The sequence below is a fragment of the Coenobita brevimanus genome, chromosome 105 (assembly GCF_032717465.1).
Source record: "Coenobita brevimanus isolate Jiangsu-jjx chromosome 105, ASM3271746v2, whole genome shotgun sequence".
In the NCBI taxonomy this organism is placed as follows: domain Eukaryota; kingdom Metazoa; phylum Arthropoda; class Malacostraca; order Decapoda; family Coenobitidae; genus Coenobita; species Coenobita brevimanus.
In genome coordinates, this window is record NC_137058.1 from 23218242 (window position 1) to 23242592 (window position 24351).

The 24351-nt window shown below is 42.3% G+C and overlaps 1 non-coding gene and 1 pseudogene across 1 annotated transcript; both read left to right on the forward strand.

Moving 5' to 3' along the window:
* Window positions 1-5666: 5666 nt before the first annotated feature.
* LOC145416255 (NADH-ubiquinone oxidoreductase chain 1 pseudogene) lies at window positions 5667-15986 on the forward strand (annotated as a pseudogene).
* On the forward strand, window positions 12785-13584 carry LOC145416361 (small subunit ribosomal RNA). The gene has a single exon (XR_013900252.1). It is a non-coding gene; the product is annotated as a small subunit ribosomal RNA (ribosomal RNA).
* Window positions 15987-24351: the final 8365 nt, after the last annotated feature.

The window sequence follows — 24351 nt, forward strand, 5'->3', positions numbered from 1 at the left end:
CACAGGACAAAAACAGCAGATATTACAACATAGTATGTGACAGAATATTAAACCTTAACTAGGATATTAGTATCTCGCAGGATACTGGCTTAATAGATACTGATGCCAACACTGAATTTTAGTACACAGGTGTACAGGGAATACAGGATTTGCGGTGCGCGTGGGAGAGAGGGAGTGAGTCTCACACGGGGGAGGGAGGAGACAAGGGGTGACACGCGGAAGGTCAGAACAGAGTTATAGTAATATTGGGAGGGAGTAAGGATTATTAATTCAAACTTAGTATTTTCTGATAGCAAAGGGTTTTGACAATTGATTCTATTTCTTATCCAGGTTCTTACATACACACTGACTGCTGGGAGGAGATTCCTTAAGGGAGGGTAGGGGACACTGAGTATTTACTGTGTTTATGGTAATACAAGGTGGAGAATATTATTTAAAAATTTTCTCTACTGTTTCCTGGTAACAAAGGACATTTGTATATTTTACTATGGAGAAACTCTCGGGGTAGTAGTCTTACTGATATTCTGCAAGGGCGTCACTCGTGAGTCTGATTCACCAGAACTAAGTTTCTGGACTCGTCCTTATTCATCCGCCCGTGATTTCGCTCGCCCTGGTATTCAACATACATTAAGTCACTTTATCACTGTTGCACTAATTCTGGGGCAACGTCACACTTAGCATAAGTCATTTAACTAATTCTGGGGCAACACCACACTTAATATAATTCACTCATATAGTGGGGGCGGCGGGGAGACACGTCGGTGACAACTCTGCTGGAACAGGGGCATCACCAAGGGAGGGCGTGCCGAGAGGGCACGGAACGACTTGCAGGGGCGTCCTCTCTCCTCCAGGGCTGCAGGTGGCGAAGGGGACCATAGTCTCCAGGCTAGGTACAGGAGTGTGGCCTTCAGGATCGGGGCCAAACAGGTCCAGGAATCTCTGGCTCAGGTCTTGGCCGGAGGTGGAGGTCTTCCGCCGTCAGGGCGTGGAGAGATCACACCCAGGCATCCTGGGGAGGGCCTGGAGTAACCGAGGGCTGTGGCCCCCATGGTCGAGAGGCGCCGTCAGGGAGGGGCTGTGGCACTGACCTGAGTTAGGGTCCATCAGGTGGGTCTTCTCCAGGGCCAGGCGTAGGGAGCAGAGGCCAGGGGAACCTGTAGGGCCTCTCTGAGGTCCTTCAGTGTTGGAGGTCCGGGCTCTCATCTCACGCTGAGGCGATGACACTTCTTGCACCTCTCTCCGGACGGGGGGCCCGGCTATCGGCCGTGGCTGCCCAAGGGCGCAACTATAGGGCGCCAGGGCCCGGCTATTGGCCGTGGCCTGAGTGGGGGACTCAGCGCGCCTCTGGACACCTTTGGAGCGGCTATCGGCCACCTGACAAAGGCAGGAGCGGCTTTCAGCCGTCTCCTGCAGGAGGGAGGGTGAGTGGCTATCGGCCGTCTTGGGGGCAGCACCTTCGGAGCGGCTATCGGCCGTCTCTAGGGCAACACCTTCGGAGTGGTTATCGGCCATCTCTAGGGCAACACCTTCGGAGCAGCTGTCGGCCGTCTGGCAAAGGCGGGAGCAGCTATCGGCCGTCTCCTTCTGCCAGAGAAGTGAGCTGCTATCGGCCATCTCGGGGACAATACCTTCAGAGAGGCTATCGGCCGTCTGGCGAAGGAAGGAGCAGCTATCGGCTGTCTCCTGCAGGAGGGGGTGTTGGGCGGCTATTGGCCGTCCCAGGAAGGACACCTTCTGACAAAGGCAGGAGCGCCTATCGGCCATCTCCTCGATACCCTCAGGCTGGTGAGACACCGGTTCCCTTACAAGGGGCGGGTGGCTATCTGCCGTCCCTAAAGAGAAGGCACCTTCCTGTAGAAGGTGGGAGCGGCTATTGGCCGTCTCCTGAGGGGCACTAGTTGGAGCTGGACAGACAGCTCCACCCTGAGCTGATCTGGCAGTCCCACTCCCTGAAGATAGTGTCGTCTTCCTGCTAGGGCGATGGTGCGGTGGCTGGGTGCTATAAGGGCGCACGGCCAGGGCTGACTTATGCTGTTGTTGCACGGCATCCCGTGGCTCGGCTGCGGCTACTCCGTGGGGTCCAGATGGGGGTGTCGGTGAGTTTCTGGGGGCACTAAGCTGTAAATCACGCATTTCACCACTCTCCTCCTGGAAAAAGTCACGTCCCCGTGGCTGGAGGTGGTATACGTGAGTGTCATGGGTGGTGTACACAGGTTGGAGGTGCTGTAGAAGGGCCTGCCAGGCAGCAGTGGGGTGGTTTCCTTCTTGCTCCACGTCGCAAGGGAGGAAGAGCGTGGAGGTGGTGGGTGGCAGAGCAGAGGAGGCTCAGCAGGTGGCGTGGTCCCTGGAGCCGGCGGTTCTTGCCGAGGGTAGGTGCCCATACTGCCCATTGCACTTTCAGCTTGCTTGATGTTGCTGCTGGTGTGGTGTGGTGCTGTATGCTGGACACCGAGGGCAGGGGTCGGGTTTTGTGCCGTGGTAATACGGCGTAGTCTCTGGGGAGTGTAGGTGGAGGGGATTTGTGCTTGGTGTATCATGACAGTGTGAAGTCGTGGAGAGGCGGGTGGTGTAGGAGAATGGATGTATCAGGTGGGTGGGCATGAGAGGCGGCCTGAGAGGGTGGTGGTGGTTCTGAGGGTGGGAGTGGGTGGGGAAGTGGGTGTGAGGGGTGGGTGGGGTTGGGTAGTATGGGCTGCTGTGTGAGTGGGGGGTGCGGTGGGGGGTAATGCCGTTGGAGTGGGCGTATGCAAGGGCGGTGGGCGGAGGGCAGTGGTAGTGGGTTGTAGTGAGGGTGTGGTGGCATGGGCGGGATACGTGGGGCTGGGCGGTGAGGGTGGGGCGGCGGAGGGAAGGAGTGAGGGAGAGCGAGGAGAGGTTGGTGTGGCAGGTGAGATGTCAGGTGAGGTGCAGGGGGTGGTGGCAGCCGGGGAGGCTGAGGCGGTAGGGAGGGTGGAGGGGGAGGGCGAGGAGGAAATGTAGCACTCGTATGTGGAAGTGGAGTGTGGCGCAGGAACAGGGGGAGGTTGGGGGTGTGGAGTCAGGGTGGCAGGGGCGGACGTGCGGAAAGGGCACACATGGCGGTTTCGGAGGGTGCGTGGGATGCCATGATAATCCACGACAACTTGGTAAGGGTTGGGGATGCGGGTGATTGTGTGAGGCCCCATGAAGTGGGGGGCGAGTTTGTGGGGGGTGGGAAGTTGGGCAATGATGACGGTGTCGCCCAAACTGAAGGGGTTGGAGGCTGTCAGGGCCGAGGTCTAAATTTTTTTGTAGGTGGTGCCATCGGCCCTTCAGAAGGTGCAACGGGTCTGTAGTGGGAGCGGAGGCAGGTAGTTGCAGGTGCTGGCGTAGTGGTAATAGAATGGGGGCCTCGCCGAATATTCTTTCATGTTGGGAAACCCCTTCTCAGGGGCAGGAATTCATGTCCCACTAAACAATCTTCACATGAGCCGGCCAGTCGTCATCTTTCATAGCCTCGATGCGTGTGCGTAATTGATTCATGATAGTATTATGGCTATGCTCACATACTGCATTCCCCTGTGGCCAGTAAGGAGAGGAGTGGGAGATTTTATACCCAAATGTTCTGGCGAGTTCTTCCCAGATTTTCCCGGAGAATTCAGGGGCATTATCAGAATGGATGACCTGAGGGATGCCGAAGTAAGGGAACACGTGTTGGAGAAGGGCATCGGCGATGGCGACGGCATGATGACTAAACCAATCCACATGCTCCCTCCCCTCACTGAATCAGGAGAGTACTGGAACAGAGAGAAATATTCAAATTACCGGCTAGGAAATATGAGCTTTTAAAAAAATTTGGGTTGCCACAACATCCCACCTGACTAACGAAGGGTTAAAGATTAGTGTGTGTGGATGAAAAGTGCAAGTTCAGTGAACATGTGTAATAACAGAACTGAAACTTAACAAATTTATCACACTGTGGTGGCCAAGATTCGATCTCAGGCCCCCGCGCATCATGGGCACGCACATTACCACTGAGCCAAAGAGAGGATCCCCGCTTTGTTTCTAAGCAACGGAGGCTTTTATGCACCCCATTACACCACTCTTTTCTCCCCTTGCTGATTAATTTGCTCAGTTTCGAACACACGTGGTAGAGTAGCTCATTGGAGGCCACCACTGGTGGCACCACGGACACACAGGACAGCTCACTCCCGGGATGTACAGTAAAGCTTAAGACGCTGTCAACATCATTGCCCTCTAAGCCTCGCCTCACACCCCACGCCGCTGCCAACCAGTATAATGACCGAACTGAAACTTAACAAATTAATCACTGGTCTGGCTAAGATTCAGTCTCGGGCCCCCACGCTTCATGCGTGCACACGTTACCATTGAGCCAGAGAGAGGATCCCCGTTTTGCTTCTAAGCAACGCGGGCTTTTATACATTACACATGTACACCACGTCTTCAAGACAGCCAGACAACTAACCTACAAGACTGGATCCTCCACATTTTCAGGTCCAGAAACCTTTAACATTCGCAGTCATTATGTAAAACTCCAGTGGTGTCAAAAATGGGTTATACATGCAAATTGTATGCCCCATACAAGATTCAAGACACTGAAAATATGGAACAACTGCAAAGAATCTTTACAAGACCAATCTCGTGCAAGACCCTAAAATTTGAATACTATGGAGAACTGGGAAAGCTAAAGCTATAGGCCTATAGAGTGACGACAGGAGTAATATTGTATCATATAAATCAGGAAAAGTTTAGAAAATATGGTCCCAAACCCACTAGCAAATGGAAAATGGGGGATTGAATGTCAGTATCGTCATCCCAGACTGGGTAGATATGTAAAAAACAGGACCTCAGTCCCCACCTCCCCAACAGTCAAGATTCTACAAGCAGCAGGCTTTATGAACAACCATCCAGGATTATTTACCTGCTTATTGAAGAGGACGTTCGACCTATTCCTGGACTGCATGCCTGACTGACTCTCTTCCTCTTCCACACTGCCTAAGGGCAAGCTTGAACTCTATCCCTGATCAGCTGCAGTATGCAAATATAAAAGAAAGGTGTTGAGGAGGGAGGTGGTAGAGTGCCAAGTCAACCGAAAATCTAGAAGATAAGTAAGACAAATTAGTGAGCAAGTACATACATTTTTATTTATTTAGGTTCTTTATTTACCATCCAGTACAGACCCCAACACTCTGGGGAACACTGTCCCTGAAGGCCAGGCAAAGAATGATGCATGAGAGAGAGAGAAAAGAAAAAACATTGATACCTTAGGGTATAGATGGTACAGAAGTAATTATCATTATAAGCACAGTAATAAACAAAGACATGCAATGACACATTCATGGTACAAACATGTGGCTCTAAATACTTTAGTCTCCTCCTAAATTTACCATATTCTATTATTGCCTTATAAAGAAAACGTTAGTTTTGGGGGTGACTTTGTCTTATGGGCCAAGCAACTGATATTTCGTCTCTTGTGATCCCACCAATTTACCTACCGGTACCCGTTTCTCCTCCCGTGTTTTCTACCTGGACGACTGTAATGCCTCTCATCCGTCCATTGGTGGTTCCCGTGTCTCTCCTTCAGGAATCGCCTCTGTGACAGCCACTGAGATATCATCTGCATCCTTTCCCCACACCGCATCTCACTCATGTTGGGGGTGGCTATTTCGATCTAGTCCTTGGACGTAATGTGGTACAACACGCTGTCACTCGACATTGTCCCCACTGACATCTCCGACCACAATGTCATCCTGGCCAAGTACTCCATTCCTATCCTGAATTCTCAAGCACCGCCATGTAAGGAAAAAGATTAGTATCACATCTCAGTTGCAGTCCTCTTTTATGCATACCACTGGGTTTGCCAGCCACTCATTTACATCATCCACTGCACTTTATACCTCTTTAACTGAAGGGACGCATGAAATCCTCAACCCGTCAGCCAGGTGACAGAGTGTGGGATTGCCGCATGCTTGACAGTGAGGGGGAGGTGCGGCGGGCGGCAGCAGCATACCGCTCTAACCGCCCAGCTGACAACCTCTCACTGGGTGGAGTGATGTGGAGCGCTAAGTGGATAAAATTTGTAATGAGGAAGGAAGGAAGCGAGGAAAGCGAGAAGGGAGGGAAGGAGTGACGGTGGAATGGAGAGTAAAGTTGCATGGTGTGTGTGTGTGTGTGTGTGTGTGTGTGTGTGTGAGAGAGAGAGAGAGAGAGAGAGAGAGAGAGAATGAATACTCTTTCCACCTGGCCTAAAACTGCCATCTCTCCATCTTGAATGTCGAGTTGCAGCAACAGACCAACGTTAGATATCATGCAGCTTGTCACGGAGAGGCGCTACAGAGATCATATAGAGCCACATATTGCCTTTTTCTCCCACTGAGTTACGTGATGTATGCTGCAAAAATAACGAAAATTTAAGCCATATTAAGGTGGAAGGACTGTAGTGGAGGGGAAGGAAGGAGGTAAGGAAGAAAAGGAGGGGGCCGATGAGGGTAAGAAACAGGGAAGAGATGAGGGGAAGACAGACGGAAAGAAGGATGACGAAGGGAAGAGGGGGAAAAGCGTGGCAAGATGCGAAGATGAGGGGAAAAGAGGAGCGAAAAGGTAAGGAAAGAGAGGAGGAGATGAGGAAAGGAGTGAGGGAGTAAATAAGGGGAGAAAGGTAGTGGATGATGAGAGAAATGAGAGAGATGAAGAAGTGGCAGAAGCGATAGGGGCAAGTGTATAAGTATTAATGAGGTGAGGTGAAGTGAAAGAGGAAGGAGTGAGGGAAGTGGAATGGGGGATAGAAAGTAGAGGAAAAGGAGAGAGAGAGAGAGAGAGAGAGAGAGAGAGAGAGAGAGAGAGAGAGAAAGGGCTCAGGACAAAGAGAAAAGGATGTAGAGAAGGAGAGATACGGAGTTCTGCAGGAAAACTCACCTTTCTTACCCTATCTCACTCTACCTCTCTTATTATACGTATCTTACTCTACCTGTCTTATTCTGCTTATATTCTACCTCTCACTCTACTTATATTACACTACCCATCTTACTCTACTTATCTTACTCTACCCTTCTTACTCTACCCACTTATCTTAATCTACCCATCTTACTCTACCCATTTTACTCTACCGATCTTACTCTACCTATCTTACTCTACCCATTTTACTTTACCTATCTTACTCTATCCATCTTACTCTATCTTTTTTTTTTTTAATGTGACCGACTCTGTGCATAGGCTTCACAGCCTGCTTTTAAGGGCCAGTAGTCCTCCTACGTACCGCACACCTCTACATGGCACCACTTCGGCCCCAACACCCGGCGTCCATACTGAATACATGCTAGGGCTGTCTCATACAGGACTGGTGTATTGGTATTAGCGGAGGTATTTTTACGACATGTCGGCACGTCTTGTGGTAGATCAGTAAAGTCTGATTTTATGAAATTCAAATCCTTAAACTGTTCCCTGCCCCAGCGGGCTTTGAACCCGGGTCCGTTAGGACTGCAGGCCAACTCTCTACCGATTGAGCCACCGCCTCCCCCCTCTTATTCTACCCGTCTTACTCTACCTATCTTACTCTACCTGTCTTACTCTACCTATCTTACTCTATCTTCCTACGCTCATTTTATTCTACCCGTCTTACTCTACCTATCTTACTACCAATTTTACTCTACCTATCTTACTCAGCCTATCTTACTCTACCCATCTTACTCTACCTCTCTTACTCTACCCATCGTACTCTACCTCTCTTACTCTACCCATCGTACTTTACCTCTCTTACTCTACCCATCGTACTCTACCTCTCTTACTCTTTCTTGCTATGCCCATCTTACTCTACCCATTTTACTCTACCCATCTTACTGTACCCATCTTACTCTACCTATCTTATAACTCTGTCTTGCTCTACCTATCTTATTCCACCCATCTTACTCTACCTGTCTTACTCTACCCATCCTCCTCTATCTTTATCTATCTTACTCTACCTATCTTTCTCTATCCCACTCTACCCATCCTACTCATCTTACTCTATCCATCCTACTCATCTTACACTACCCATCCTACTCATCTTACTCTACCCATCCTACTCATCTTACTCTACCCATCCTACTTATCTTACTCTACCCATCCTACTCATCTTACTCTACCCATCCTACTCATCTTACTCTACCCATCCTACTCATTTTACTCTATCCATCCTACTCATCTTACTCTACCCATCCTACTCATCTTACTCTACCCATCCTACTCATCTTACTCTACCCATCCTACTCATCTTACTCTACCCACCCTACTCATCTTACTCTACCCATCCTACTCATCTTACTCTACCCACCCTACTCATCTTACTCTACCCATCCTACTCATCTTACTCTACCCATCCTACTCATCTTACTCTACCCACCCTACTCATCTTACTCTACCCATCCTACTCATCTTACTCTACCCACCCTACTCATCTTACTCTACCCATCCTACTCATCTTACTCTATCCATCCTACTCATCTTACACTACCCATCCTACTCATCTTACACTACCCATCCTACTCATCTTACACTACCCATCCTACTCATCTTACTCTATCCATCCTACTCATCTTACACTACCCATCCTACTCATCTTACACTACCCACCCTGCTCATCTTACTCTACCCATCCTACTCATCTTACTCTATCCATCCTACTCATTTTACTCTACCCATCCTACTCATCTTACTCTATCCATCCTACTCATTTTACTCTACCCATCCTACTCATCTTACTCTATCCATCCTACTCATCTTACTCTATCCATCCTACTCATCTTACTCTATCCATCCTACTCATCTTACTCTACCCATCCTACTCATCTTACTCTACCCACCCTACTCATCTTACTCTACCCATCCTACTCATCTTACTCTACCCACCCTACTCATCTTACTCTATCCATCCTACTCATCTTACTCTACCCATCCTACTCATCTTACTCTACCCATCCTACTCATCTTACTCTACCCACCCTACTCATCTTACTCTATCCATCCTACTCATCTTACTCTACCCATCCTACTCATCTTACACTACCCATCCTACTCATCATACTCTACCCATCCTACTCATCTTACACTGCCCACCCTGCTCATCTTACTCTACTCATCCTACTCATCTTACACTACCCATCCTACTCATCTTTACCCATCCTACTCATCTTACTCTACCCATCTTTACTCAGCCGTGCCTTTAGAACCAACTCTAATTTTTTCAATCCAGATTTCGTGTTGCTCCATCCATCGCCTCAACACAGCTCAACCAATATTTCATCTCTCATCGTTTGTTCTTATCTTTACTAACTTTCGCATTCTGGGATTAATCTGCATTCTTTTTACACATTATCTGACCTTTGGCTCCCTCTTCCCTGCATTTAAAAAAAATATATATATGCCAAGCTTCATACATTTCCTGAATTCTTTATCCTGCAGTTAATCTGATATATTTCGAATCTGTCGTATCTCAGGTCAGTTATGAATTTCCCGTCTCTCCTCTTCTTGGCCATTAATACCACAATACACCTTTAGCCAAACGAATACACTTACACTCACTTTGGCCCTTATTCTCGTCGGTTAAGGTGGCTCCCTAACACCTTTCCCTAAGCGATTTATTTTGCTCACCTTACAGTCCTATTTTCTGTAACATAAATCCTCCCAGTATCGCCATAACCTGCATAACTAACGCAATAAAGGATATAAACCAGTCATATCCAAGAATAAATCGCTGAGGAATAGGTGTTAGGGAGCTTCATTACCTGACGAGAATATCAACCCTAAGCTCACTCTGTCGCCACCGGTAAGCACTCTGAGCACACTCACTTACACCTCCTATCGCTATGGCTTACAGGCCAATTTTCCAGTAAGAGATAAAATTATATATCTCGACAGCAGCCCCCTCCCCCCAAAAAAAAATAAAAAGAGAAAGAAAGAAAGAAAGAAAGGAAGGAAGGAAGGAAGGAAGGAAAAGAAAAGGAAAAAGAAAACGAAAAATGAAAAAAAAAAAAATCCTTTCTTGGCTGACACTAAGAATTTCCTCGAGATGTTCAGAGTCATATGTCAAAGGTCACAGGAAAAGGTCAATGTTCAGCCTTTTCACCATTTGTTACTTTATGTGTGTGTGTGTGTGTGTGTGTGTGTGTGTGTATATATATATATATATATATATATATATATATATATATATATATATACTGTATATTATATATATATATATATATATATATATATATATATATATATACTGTATATATATATATATATATATATATATATATATATATATATATATATATATATACAGTAGTAGTGACTGCTCATGCAGTCACTACTACATTATAAATCTGATCATCCCCAATCAAGCTTCCCGGCTGACCCAATTCAGCCCGAATTACCAATCTTAAAGAAGTCCCGACCATTCCAGCCCAAGCCCCCAAGACAAAATATAAAGTTCCAATATCCTTATGATTTGTTGAGAAAAACCACCGTTGCATTATAAATCTCATAGTGGAATTGTTAAGACGTTAGATTGCAAATCTAAAAATGTGAGTATTCACTGAGATTTAACATATATGTTAGTGTATAAGCACAAGAAGTTTTGATCTTCTAAGATAAGGTGAAATTCCCTACCATATATTTCTTAACCCAACTAAAGGTTTTAAGTTAACCAAACTAAAAGCCTTCAAAGCTTTCAATAAAAGTAAAAACCTTTTAAACCTTGCAAACTAATGAAAGAGCAATAGCTCACCTTTAGATTTACAGTCTAATACCTTCAAATTTCGGCCACTTCATTCTAAAATGGCAGATAAATGCCTAAGATTTAAGCTCTTATCATGGAAGTTAGATTTCCTTTTAGAACACGTTTTTTTAGTATACACAGTATACGTGACTTCCAATCACGAGGACTAGAAACTTCTAGAAAAAACAATGATCATTCTGTCATTTATTACAATTCTAACCCTCTCAATCAGATGCATTGTTATAATCCTAGCTTCCATTTTAGCCAAAAAAACAATTATAGACCGAGAAAAAAACTCACCATATGAATGTGGCTTTGACCCGAAAGGATCCGCCCGCTTACCCTTCTCCCTACGATTCTTCCTAATTGCTGTCATCTTTCTAATTTTTGACGTAGAAATCACTTTAATCCTCCCAGTCGCCTACATCTTAGAAATTTCTAATGTCTACTCCTGAAGAATAGTAGGACTATTCTTCATTTTAATCCTCCTCCTAGGCCTCTACTATGAATGAGCCCAAGGAGCACTCGAATGAAGATAACACACTAACCCTACTCTAGGCTATAGTTTAATAAAAATTTTTGATTTGCACTCAAAAGATGTCCCCCTGGACTAGCTTAACCACAGAGATTTAAGCCAGAAGAGAGGCTTCTAACCTCTACTTAAAGCGGTTAAACTCCGTTTACTTCTCTCACACAAAATTATTAGCTCCAACTCATAAAGAGTTTACCAGCTCTCAACATACAGTCTCCCCCCAGCCCCACTAAATTTTTCATAAAAAGTAAAATTCTTAACATAGTAAACACACCCTCAAATATCACCTTGTTATGGTTATATATATCAAATCGCCTTATGTACTAGCTTATACAGGAAAATAAAGACAATGTAGAGCGACAGCCATATACAACTGTAAAAGAGCCAGGCGAGGAACACTCCACCATCGGTCCTGCTTATCTAAGTTAGGATATATACACAATCTGGGGTCAAATAAACATACATATCGAATGGGGCCACGCCCTTATGTAGTAGAGCTCGATGCGGCCATATCCTTGATGGAACGGGGTTCGGCTTCGCCTGAGGACCCTTTCACACACGCTCTCAACGGCAGTGTTCCCAGGGTCCTCATGTAGCCATCACCTCAAGATCGGCCCCATAATTTTTATTCTAAAATGGGTCTAATGCCACTCGTTAACTCTGTACATCCAGGAGGTCTGAGTCAAGTCTCTCTCATGAATATATAGTGGCCCTTTATTGAACAGATTAGGGTATTGGAAAATTAAATTTTACTCTACCGAGTATAATCTCTTTTTTAAATTGTAGTCAAACTAACAGCAAAAACTTAACAGCAATTCCAATCTAGAAGAAATTTTGAGCTCCACAAAACATTTTATTATTTTTTTGTTCCAACCCCGTTCCGTGCAGGAACAATCTTTTTAGAAAAATTTTTAAATTTGCTTTCCTTCCTGATTAAACATACTATAAAAAATTATAGTAATACAACGCTTTATTTTAACTAAAAAGCAAAATCAAGTAAGACCAAGCTAGGCTTTCCAATACCCTAATCTGTTCAATAAAGGGCCACTATATATTCATGAGAGAGACTTGACTCAGACCTCCTGAATATATAGAGTTAACGAGTGGCATTAGACCCATTTTAGAATAAAAATTATGAGGGGGATCTTGAGGTGAGGCTCTTGGAGCCCTGTAGGAATGGATGCTTTAGCACATGAGGGAAGGGTCTCCCGAGCGAAGCCGAACCCCGTTCCATCAAGGATATGGCCGCATGAGTCAGTGCCTTATAAGATCAAGATAGGACTTCTCATATATTATGTTAAGTGCTTGAAGTTTGCTCGGAATGAATCGTGGTGTTGCGACTGTCTGAGGAGAGGAGCGTGTAGGTGTGCCTTTTGTGTTTGCGTAGAGTGTTTGTATAATTATGTGTTTAAGTTTTAGTTTGATGTATATATATAACAATAGAGAATTTAGAGAAAATTTACTATACCTAAAAATCTACTTTTCATGTTTTTAAGTTATACACAATCAAACACCATTTATTTCACCAATATAAATATAAGTTTGATTCTTGCTTTAAATGTTCGCTTTTCAATTAATAACATATGAAAAATCTAGTACTCCCAGGCTAACAGGTTCAAAACTCCAAGCTCTAATAGATCTCAGTGTGTATTATTTTCATATCAGTGAAAACTGGAAAAAGTAAATTGAATTATCTCCGGCTAAATCTTGTGCCAGCAGTCGCGGTTATACTCGAAGGGAGAGTGAATACAAGTCGATATTTAACTCTTATGCCAACAAGCAATGATTTTTTTAATTTTATAAAGGGTGAAATCAATTTTTCAAAGATAAACAAATCAACCCGTCTCAATTAATAAGTTAACAAATAAAGGAAATAAACAAGGATTAGATACCCTCCTATACCTTTAAGAAAAATTTATATCTGATTAGTAACAGCTATGTGCTCTAAATTCAAAGAATTTGGCGGTATTTTAGTCTAATTAGGGGAACCTGTCTTTTAAACGATAAACCACGAAAAATCTTACCTATATTACATAGTTTGTATACCGTCATTAAGATAACTTTTACAGAACAAGTTATTGAAATAATTACGTTAAAATATTAGATCAAGGTGCAGCAAATATATAGGCTAAGATGGGTTACAATAAAATTTATATTATCACGAACAAACTTTAGAATACAAATTTTGAAGGTGGACTTAAAAGTAAGGTTTGCTTTAATAAGACAGCCTGATTTTAGCTCTAAAATGTGCACATATCGCCCGTCGCTTTCATTAACCTAAGATGAGATAAGTCGTAACATAGTAGGTGTACTGGAAAGTGTACCTGGAAAGCAAGATAGAGCTTGAAATAAGCAGCTCGTTTACACCGAGAAGAGTACCTATGGTCTAGGTTATCTTGAAATCAGTAATCTTACTTTTGTTATAAGAACGTCAGCATTATAAGAAAACTAATTTTGCACTTTTCTAAATAGTAGATTTTATCGAAACATAAATATAGTGAAAGTAAAAAGTATTGTGAAAGAAAGTAGAAATAACACTTAAAATTCTCAAAAGTAAATATAAAAAATTGTATCTTGTGTATAATAGGTTTTCAAAATTAGATCTGCAAATAATCATCCCGAAAAAAAGATAGCTAATTTTAAGAAAAAGTTTTTGTAGCAATAAAATTTTAAACTTAACATTAGAGGTGATATGCCAATCGAGCTTTTATATCTGGTTTTCTAAGAAATAAATTTAATTTACGTGCTTAGCTACTTAGCTATGCAACTAAGAAGATTAGGGTAGAGCTTTTTCTTCCAAAATGAAAAATCATAGAACCAATAAATAGGCATTTATAAAAGTAGGCTTAAAAGTAGCCATCTTTTCCAGGTTTTTCAACCAATATAACAAAATATTTTAAATTTTACAGGTTCTTTTTATCAAGTATTAGAAAATTAACTTCAACTTAACTCGTTTAGTTACTATGAAATCATTAGTAAAATTTATATGTTATAATATTTTTTATTATAAATAAAATCTTTTAAATATTAAAAATTTATTTAAGGAACTCGGCAAATATTATTTCCGCCTGTTTAACAAAAACATGTCTTTGTGAAGATTTACACAGTCTGGCCTGCCCACTGAATTATTAAAGGGCCGCGGTATTTCTGACCGTGCGAAGGTAGCATAATCATTAGTCTTTTAATTAAAGGCTCGTATGAAAGGTCGAACGAGAGATATACTGTCTTAACAAAAAAAATTGAATTTAACTTTAAAGTGAAAAGGCTTTAATATTTTAGAAAGACGATAAGACCCTATAAATCTTTACATCACACTTAGTATTAAGCCAATTTGTTAGTGTAAGGAAAAATACTAAAAAAATGTTTTGTTGGGGCAACAAAGATATAAATAAACTAACTGTTTTTACTTCTAAACAAAGATTTCTGATAATAAATTTGATCCTTTCTAAAGATTAAAAGATTAAGTTACTTTAGGGATAACAGCGTCATTTTTCTTGAGAGTTCCCATCGAAAGAAAAGTTTGCGACCTCGATGTTGAATTAAAATCTCTACATAATGCAGCAGTTATGAAAGAAAGCCTGTTCGACTTTTAAAATTTTACATGATTTGAGTTCAGACCGGCGTGAGCCAGGTCGGTTTCTATCTTCTAAAAAAATTAAACTACCTTAGTACGAAAGGATTAGGTAGTTAAAATAATTTTACTAAATATGAACATCACTTTTGCCTAAACAATATTTTGTGCTTCAATTTTATGAAACTCATAAACAGGTTTATAAATAGTTCAAGCTAACTATTTTGTGTTCGCAGTTATCGTTGTAAACTACCTAGTCTTAATTATCTGCGTTCTAATTGGAGTTGCTTTTGTAACACTTTTAGAACGAAAAATTCTAGGTTACATTCAAATTCGTAAAGGACCCAATATCGTAGGATTCCTAGGGCTACTCCAACCATTTGCCGACGCCGTAAAATTATTCACCAAAGAACAAACAATACCAACTATATCCAACTTTTTACCATATTACCTATCTCCCGTGTTCAGGCTATTTATTTCTCTCCTAGTCTGAGCTATTTTACCTTATCAAACCGGACTAGTAAATTTTAACACAGGAGTTTTATTTTTTTTATGCTGTCTAAGTCTGGGAGTCTATTCAACCATAAGAGCCGGGTGAGCTTCAAACTGTAAATACTCAATGCTTGGAAGACTCCGAGCCGTAGCCCAAACAATTTCGTACGAAGTCAGACTTGCTCTCATTCTTTTATCCTTTATCTTTTTAATTGGCGGATTCAATATAGAACTTTTCACTCGATTCCAAAAAGACATGTGAATAATTTGATTCACACTCCCCCTATCCCTAATATGACTAGCCTCCTGTCTAGCAGAAACAAACCGTACCCCGTTTGATTTTGCCGAAGGTGAGTCAGAGCTAGTCTCAGGATTTAATACCGAGTACAGAAGAGGAGGATTTGCTTTAATTTTCATAGCTGAATACGCAAGAATTCTATTTATAAGAATACTATTCGTATTAATTTTCCTAGGAGCCAATCCATGTAGCCTGCTATTTTATTTCAAATTAGTTTTCATAGCTTTCGTTTTCATTTGAGTCCGAGGAACTCTACCACGGTTACGGTACGACAAGCTGATATACTTAGCCTGAAAAAGATTCCTTCCAGTTTCCCTTAACTACTTAATCTTTTTTATAGGAATTAAACTATTTTGTTTTTCTTTAATAATCTAACTAGGGAGTAGTTTAATAAAAATTTTAGTTTTGGGAATTAAAGACAAGGTAAACACCTTCTCCCTAAGATTACTAAGAACCAATCTTATCTAATGCTTTCAAAACACTTGTTTTCTTTTAAACTAAGCAACCAATCTAACATTTTATCTCACCACATTGCTGCCAAAGGTATAACCAAATAAAACCTAAAATAAGAAATCGTTAAAACCTGACCCGTAATAATGTAAGGATCTTCAACAGGACGAGCCCCAATTCAAGTTAGTAAAACAACTGTAGAAACCAAAAACCAAAACAAAACTTGATTTAACGGATAAAATCTAAGACTTCGAAATTTCGAGAAATGAGTAAAAGGAAGAATTATAAGAATTGCCACTGAGAGCACCAAAGCAATTACACCCCCCAACTTATTAGGAATAGATCGCAAAATCGCATAAGCAAATAAAAAATACCACTCCGGCTGAATATGAGCCGGAGTTACCAAAGGATTTGCAGGAATAAAATTGTCTGGGTCCCCTAAAAGATAAGGATGAAGCAAAGTAAGCAACACAAGCGCCATTAACATAACCAAAAACCCAACAATATCCTTGAAAGTGAAATAAGGATGGAAAGGAACCTTGTCCACTTGCCTTAAAACACCCAAAGGATTATTCGCCCCAGCCTGATGAAGAAACAAGATATGGACCAAAGTAGCAGCAGCAACAACAAATGGAAACAAAAAATGAAAAGTGAAAAAACGAGTTAAAGTAGCATTCTCTACAGCAAATCCACCTCAAATCCACTGAACCAAAGAAGTACCAATATAAGGAATTGCTGAAAACAAATTAGTAATCACAGTTGCACCTCAAAAAGACATTTGACCTCACGGTAAAACATAACCTAAAAAAGCCGTCGCCATCACTAAAAAAAGAATCACAACACCTACTATTCAAGCATGAAAAATCATATAAGAACCAAAATACATCCCCCGACCAATATGAAGGTATAGACAAATAAAGAAAAAAGACGCCCCATTAGCATGCAAAGTCCGTAATAACCACCCATAATTAACATCTCGTTGAATATGAGCTACCCTAGAAAATGCCAAATCAATATGCGCAACATAATGCATAGCAAGAAACAGACCAGTAACAATTTGGACAACCAAACACAAACCAAGCAATGAACCAAAATTCCAAAAAATAGAGATATTTCTCGGAATAGGCATATCAACTAATGCCCCATTAGCAATTTTTAACAATGGATGAAACTTACGCAATGGTGTTATCATAAGTTATTAACCGCAAAGGACTAGAAGACGAACTTATCACCTTAACAACTACAAACAGCGTCAGTAACAAATAGCTAATAATAAACATCGTAAACATAGCCCTAGGTTCATTATAAATAGTCCTCACATTCATAGCAGAATTTCTAATATCAGAATACTTAGATAAAAAAGTCGTAGTCGACTCTCCAATCTTATTTGCCACTATTACAGGATCCACAAAAATCAGAAAAAATCTCATAATCAATGCTAAAAAAAAGATAAAAAAGAATTCCCTTCTAACCTTGAATTGCTCATTGGCCGCTAAAGACGCAACATAAATAAACAATACCAACATTCCACCCAAAAAAATCAAAAATAAAATATACGAAAACAGTGCGCAAACACTTGCGCAAAGCGCAATTGCGCACCATTGCGCTCCGGTGAATATTGTTTGCACATTGCGCACTGCACGAGACCAAGCACAATATTGCGGTTTCTCACATGAAAAGGCAGGTGCACTAGCGCAAATTTATTTGCGCTTGCACAACTAAATTTGCACTTGTGCACCTGGCTTGTGCACTTGTCCTGTGGCTTGTGCACTGTGCAATCCAAGGAACACGTGGTCTTGTTAGCGTCCCGTATGTCTGGACAAGGGATGGGGGAAGCTCTGGCGGGTCGCAAGGGTTCTGCCGGGGGGGAGGCGGGGGGGAAGGAGGGTAGTAGCATTTCTTAAAATTCTTCAACAGAGATAATGTATTTTAATATTTTTTAAATTATTACTAATAGTGAATAATAAATTAAAAATACATTATTTATTAAGAGTAGCATATGTAATTCCTTACAAAAATCATTAAAACATATTTGATTTAAATAATATGTTTTAATGATTTTTGTAATAAATTGCACATGCTATTGTATATCTATAGTGAATTATTAAATAAAACGTCTTGCGAAAATACGGATAAAAGTAAAACTGGCAACATCACAGCCTTTGTTTCCCTTCTCCGCTTCGCAGCCCGCTTTTACTCCTCTGCTTGAACTTCCACGAGTGAAAAAGTTACTACTGTACATGACAGTATTGTGATACCAACTCTAATGTATGGAAGTGAAGCTTGGATCTTGTTGAAGGGACAGAAGTCAGGAGTGAGAGCAGTGGAAATGAGTTATTTGAGAGGAGCATGTGGAGTTACATGGAGAGACAGACTGACAAATGAGGAAGTGAAGGATCGTTGTAATGTGGATGTCGATGTGATGGGAAGCGTTAGGAGAAACACACTGATGTGGTTTGGTCATATGGAGAGGAACGAGAGTGAGAGACTAACAAGGAGAGTGTATGTGAGTGAGGTGGAGGGGGGAGAGGGAGGGGAAGGCCAAGGATGAGATAGAGGGATGGAGTGGAGAAGTATATGAGAGAGGGGTGTGTGAGCTGGGAGCAGGGCAGTGAAATGGCAGAGGACAGGGTGATATGGAGGAGATTTGTTGCTTGTTTGTGGCCAGTGGCCACCGCTTACGGGATTAAGGGGTCTGGCAATAGATAGATGGATAGAATAATAATAAATAAAAGTAAGTATGCTTAATTTATATAAATATCTTAATATTTTACAGTAATTCCCACAAATATATGCAAATGGTTTGCGCTAGCGCTTAGCGACATTGCACAAGCTAAATATTAGATTGCGCACTTGCACAGATTACCAATAATAGAAAATAATAATAATAAATAAAAGTAAGTATACTATTTTATTTGAATATCTCAATATTTTACAGTAATTCCTACAAACATATGCAAATGGTTTGCGCTTGCGCTTTGTGACATTGCACAAGCTAAATATTTGTCAGATTGCGCACTTGCGCTTGCTCAAGGTAGTGAACTGTGGATTGTGCATTGCACTTGCGCAAGGTCCTTCTTTGTTTCCGCTGCCCACCACTGGTCTGTTCTAAAGGATTGCCTATGCAGTGGCAATTTTCCGCTATGCCCTTGTCTCACTACATATCTTTCGTTCCCCGTCCCTCACGTTGGTGTTTTGATAAAGCTGATTGGGCAACCTTCACCTCCCTTACAGCCGCCTTATCTCCTTTCCTGGTGTGCGATGTCCACAGTCTGCTTGCTTCTTTTCTTGATAGCTACCGTGTTTCGAGCTGCCCATGTCGCGATTCCCTGTTCTACACTCTCCTTCACGTCTAAGTGCATCCCCTAGTGGACTCTACACTGTTCCAAAGCCCTTCGTGTTCAGCGTTAAGTGGAAGAGCTATTGTCGGAAGCATCATACTGGTGACTGTTTATACCATCTAATGCTTTTTCGCCTGGATTCTGCTTTCTTTTGCCGTACAGTTAAAGAGGTTATGAAATCAAGTTGGTGCTCTTATGCCTCTACAGTTAACTCCTCCTCTCCCATTCAAGCCGTATGGTCACATGTCCGTAAGATTGCTGGCAAACATAATCCCTCCCCTCCTTTTCTCCACGTGAATGGTACATCTGTTGCTTATTCTGCACAGGTCGCTGATGCGTTGGGTGCTCATTTTAGTCATGTTAGTCGTGGCTCCCAATTGTCTCCGGATTTCCATACCCTTCACTCAGTTACTGAACAAGTCTTGCTCAGCTTTTGTCTGTCCGCTGCAGACTCCTATAATGCGCCATTCTTTCTTTCAGAGTTGGTTGATGCTATCAGTTCCTCTGGGAATACGTGTGCAGGCCTTGACAGGATCCATTACAAGATGCTTAAGCATCTTTCTTTGGCTGCTTTATGTGTCCTCTTGTCGCTGTATAGGCTAATAGGATCTGGCATGATGGAGCATTCCTTTCAGCATGAAGCATTGCCCTAATTATTCCTTTCCTTACACTCTTCAAAGCTGGTCACTTTCCACAAGAATATTATTGTCCGCTTGCTTTGATGAGCTGTCTTTTCAAAAGTGCTGGAACACATGGTCAGTGTTCAGCTTATGTGGATCTTAGAATATCGGCAACTTTTATCCCATGTTCAGTTTGGTTTCTATACATCTTGTAGCACTCTGCACCCTCTGGTCCGGTTAGAGACGTTTATTTGGTCTACATTTTGACGTTGTGAAACCGTTCTTGCCGTCTTCTGTGATCCTGGAAAAGCCTGTGATACTGCGTGGAAGTATCATATATGCCGTACCTTCTGTTCTTTTGGTATCGTCGGTAATTTAGGGTTTTTTATTTTTTTTGCCTATCGTACGTTTCATGTTCACGTTTGTCATACTATATCTCGTTTTTTTCGGCAGTTTGAAGGTGTTCTTCAAGGCTGTGTTCTTAGTACCACACTTTTCACTGTTGCTATTAATGGTATTGTTTCTTCCCTCTCTTCGAGTGTTCATTCCTCCTTATATGTTGATCTTGCGATTTATGCTGCTGGTTCTGATCTGGCTGTCCTTCAGCGTCTTCACCAGTCCGGGATTACGGCGGCTTCAGGTTGAGCAAGTGCTCACAGTTTTCAGTTCTCTACTTCTAAGACTTGTGCTGATTCCTTTACTCGTTGCTGCTCTATCCCTCAGCCACCACTTTTCCTTTATTGTATGCCCCTCCCTTATAGTTCTTCATTTACATTCTTGGGTCTTGTCTCTAAAAGTAGGTTAATGTGGGATGCTCACATTTCTTCTCTGAGGGTATCTGTCTTGCAACGTCTTCGCCTTCTCCAATCCCTAATGCATGTGTCATGGGGTGCAGGCTGTAAGACTCTCCTCTGTGTTCATAAAGTTCTTATTTTATCGAAGTTGGATTATAGTTGTCAAGTTTACTCTTCTGCCTCTGTTCGTTCACTGTGTCGTTTAGATTCTGTTCATCATCTTCGTCTTAGTTTAGCACTTGGTGCTTTTAAATCTTCTGCTGTTGAAAGCGTGTACGTTAATTCAGGGATCCTGTCTCTGTTTCGTTGCTGGGCAGTTTTCTGCCTCCGTTATTTTGGCGGCTTCATCAGTTTGTAGATCCGTCAGTCCTTCGTTTGCCTGCCTCTGTTACAGATTACTATTTCGCCTACCCCCACTCTAGTCCCTCTTTTTTTATTCAAGTCTCTACTCACTTTTTTCCCGCTTTGGATCGAGAAAGATTTTTTTTTTTTTTTTTTTATCCAGCATCCTTTCTACCTTGGCTTTTACCCCGTCCGTTGGTTTGTTCTTCCATTTTGCCTTGCTATAAATCCTCTGCTTCTTCCTCTGTTCTCCACTTGTCTTTTTGTGCTCATTTGCGTGAACATTCTTCTGTTGTCTAGGTCTATACTGATGGTTCAAAATTGACAGAAGGTACAGGGTTTGCTGTCTCCTTTCCTGACTGCACTTACAAATACAATTTACCTTCTGTAGCTTCTGTTTTAACTGCTGAACTCCATGCCTTGTTAGCAGTAGTGCAGCAAGGTTTTACCTATCCATCTACGTCATTTGTTTTTTTTTCCGATTCTCTCAGCATCCTTCTTGTGTTGCACTCAGCCTCTTGGTCTCACTCTATAGTTCTGCAGTTCCTAGAATGGCTGTTCTGGATGTCTGTAAAGCACAAGTCTTTACAGTGTTGTTTGGTGCCTAGTCACGTTGATGTCCCAGGAAATGAAAGTGTCGACACCTTAGGTCGAGCTGCCGTCCGGTTGCCTTGCCTTCCTTTCCATTCTGTTCCCGTCACTGCCTTCTTCCCCGCCTTCTCCAAAGCTTCGTCCCATCGATGACAGTCTTTCTGGTCCTTGGCTATAAATGCTAAACCTCATGTTGTTAAGCCCTTTGTTTTTCCGTGGTTCAGCCCTTGTCATCGAAACAGCTGTTGGGAGACTACGTTGGCCCGTCTATGGATTGGCCATACCCGTCTCACCCATGGCCTTTTAATGTCCAGGGATCCTCCTCCGATCTGTTCGAGTTGTGACACCCCCTTGTCGGTTTACCATACACTTTTAGACTGCCCTCCTTATGGGACTATCTGTCGCCAATGCCTCCCTTTTTCATTTGATCTTGGTCCCCCCCTACTTTTGGGAGATGTGTTGACTCCCAGACCTTTTCTGTAACACGTTTGATGTTTTTATCCCGTAGTTTTTTTTTTTTTTTAATCTCGTCTTTAGTTTGTTCGTTTTTACTTCATTTCGTTCATATCAGAGATGTTGTCCCATTCTTTTTCTTCTCTTTTAGTTTGTGATTTCATGTTTAGCGGTTTCCCATACCCTATTTTGTTATCTTTCTTTTTTAACATTGGTGCCATACAGCCTTTGCAAACTGGCGCTAGATTTTAATCATTCCTATTCAAGACTGTTTTGATGATGTTAGCAGGAGCGTTTTTGATATATCTGTAGGTCAAGTGAAAGATCTGTTGAAAATTTTATAAAAGAATATAAATCCTTAAACTTTTCCCTGCAATAGCCTGGTATCGGTCTAGCGTCCTTTTGAACAGCAGTCGAAAACTCTTACCACGTGACCACCACACATCCTATTCTTCTGTAAGAAATAACCATTTATCTTAGTGTTATTGGTTTCCTGTACTCTTTTCTTGCATGAAATAATATTTTTGTATGCGTCGGTACGAGCATTATAGGCTTTACTGTTATAAATTACTATGATTATTCTGATGCAGGAATGGTAATGAAAAGGCAGGGTAATTCGAGGAAAAATAATTGAGGTTTATAGAATACCGTATCACTGCATTTTTGAATATCAATTCGTTTAATATATTCTAAGACTTTTAAAATAAACCATCAGGTATGTCCATGTTTCAAACACCACACCAGCAGCTGACAGGATTAACTGTTAAGCTTCGAGGATGGCCTAGCCGCATTTTCCCCCTGTGTTTTTTAGACTTTACTATAAATTATCAACTACATTAAGATGGGACTGCAGAGAACTTGCCTGCAGATAAGGGTCAAACTGGATCAGGGACCAGGGATTGAATCCACAAAGCATTTACAACGGCGTACACCCAGAGACAACCATCTCAAACATTTTATCAGTCACAAAAAAGTCTTATGCTTTACTCGTGAAGTCACTGGTTGTAGCAGAGGTTGCAAAATGACACCTGATTTGCAGGATGTACAGCACCACTAACACGTTAGTGTAATAATCCTCAGGTATCTAATCAAGAAGTATACAAATAACTTTCAATAATGTCCCTGTGGAGGGCGGAAAAGATTACTTCTCCAGTATCGCTGTTTGTCTTAAGAGGAGACTAAGAGGAACCTTTTTCTCTCCTTTCTTCCCCTCGTTGCTGTCCTCTTCTTCTCTTATATCGTACCTATCCTTGATATTTCAGTGATTCGACCGGCCTTTGTTTTCCTTCTACTGCTATCAGGTTGGACATTTGGTGTCATGACGTGAAAGGTTTAGGACCTCCCCCTGACGTTGATCTTTCCCCCCTTCTGGGTCAAGCCCTTCAACCAACTGACCAATCACGTCACCTCATCGCCCACTAACGTTGGTCCTTCATACCTTCCTGGTTCAAGCCTCTCAACCAACTGACGAATCAAGCCACTTCTTCACCAGTCCACTTCAGTGACAAAACTACTTCCACGCCAACAAATCAGTGCTAAGGCCATTTTCAATGTCAAGATCCTACTTCAGTGCCAACCCCATTTCAATGCACCACCACTTCAATGCCAAGACCACTTCAATGCCAAGACCACTTCAATGCCAAGACCACTTCAATGCCAAGACCATTTCAATGCCAAGACCACTTCAGCACCAGGGACGCACTTCTGTCCCACGGGCGCACTTCCGCGCCAGGGGCACACTTCAACGCCAGGGGTCACTTCTATGCCGGGACCACTTCTACACCAGGACCACTAGGCCTACTACGCTAAAATAATTTCTACGTCTCCTGTCCCGTTTCTGTTCCATTGCTAGTCATATATCTTTGATCTAAATTAGTGTCATATAGTCTTTGATACTTGGCACCAGGAAGCCAATATTCAGTTCAGTTCAACCATAAGTAAAAATATGTTGAGTGTGGTAGGTGGGGGCACTCACCATCCACTCACTTGATGTAGTGCTGCTCTTAAGGTGTCTGCCCTTTCCTCTCCTCCATCCTTCTTTCCATCCATCCTCTTCTGTCTTTCTTTCCTTCATTCTTTCCTCTTTCTTCTGCCTGCGGGTGACTTTACACTTAGTGACAAGCCAACTGGTTTCTTGTACACTAGGAAAC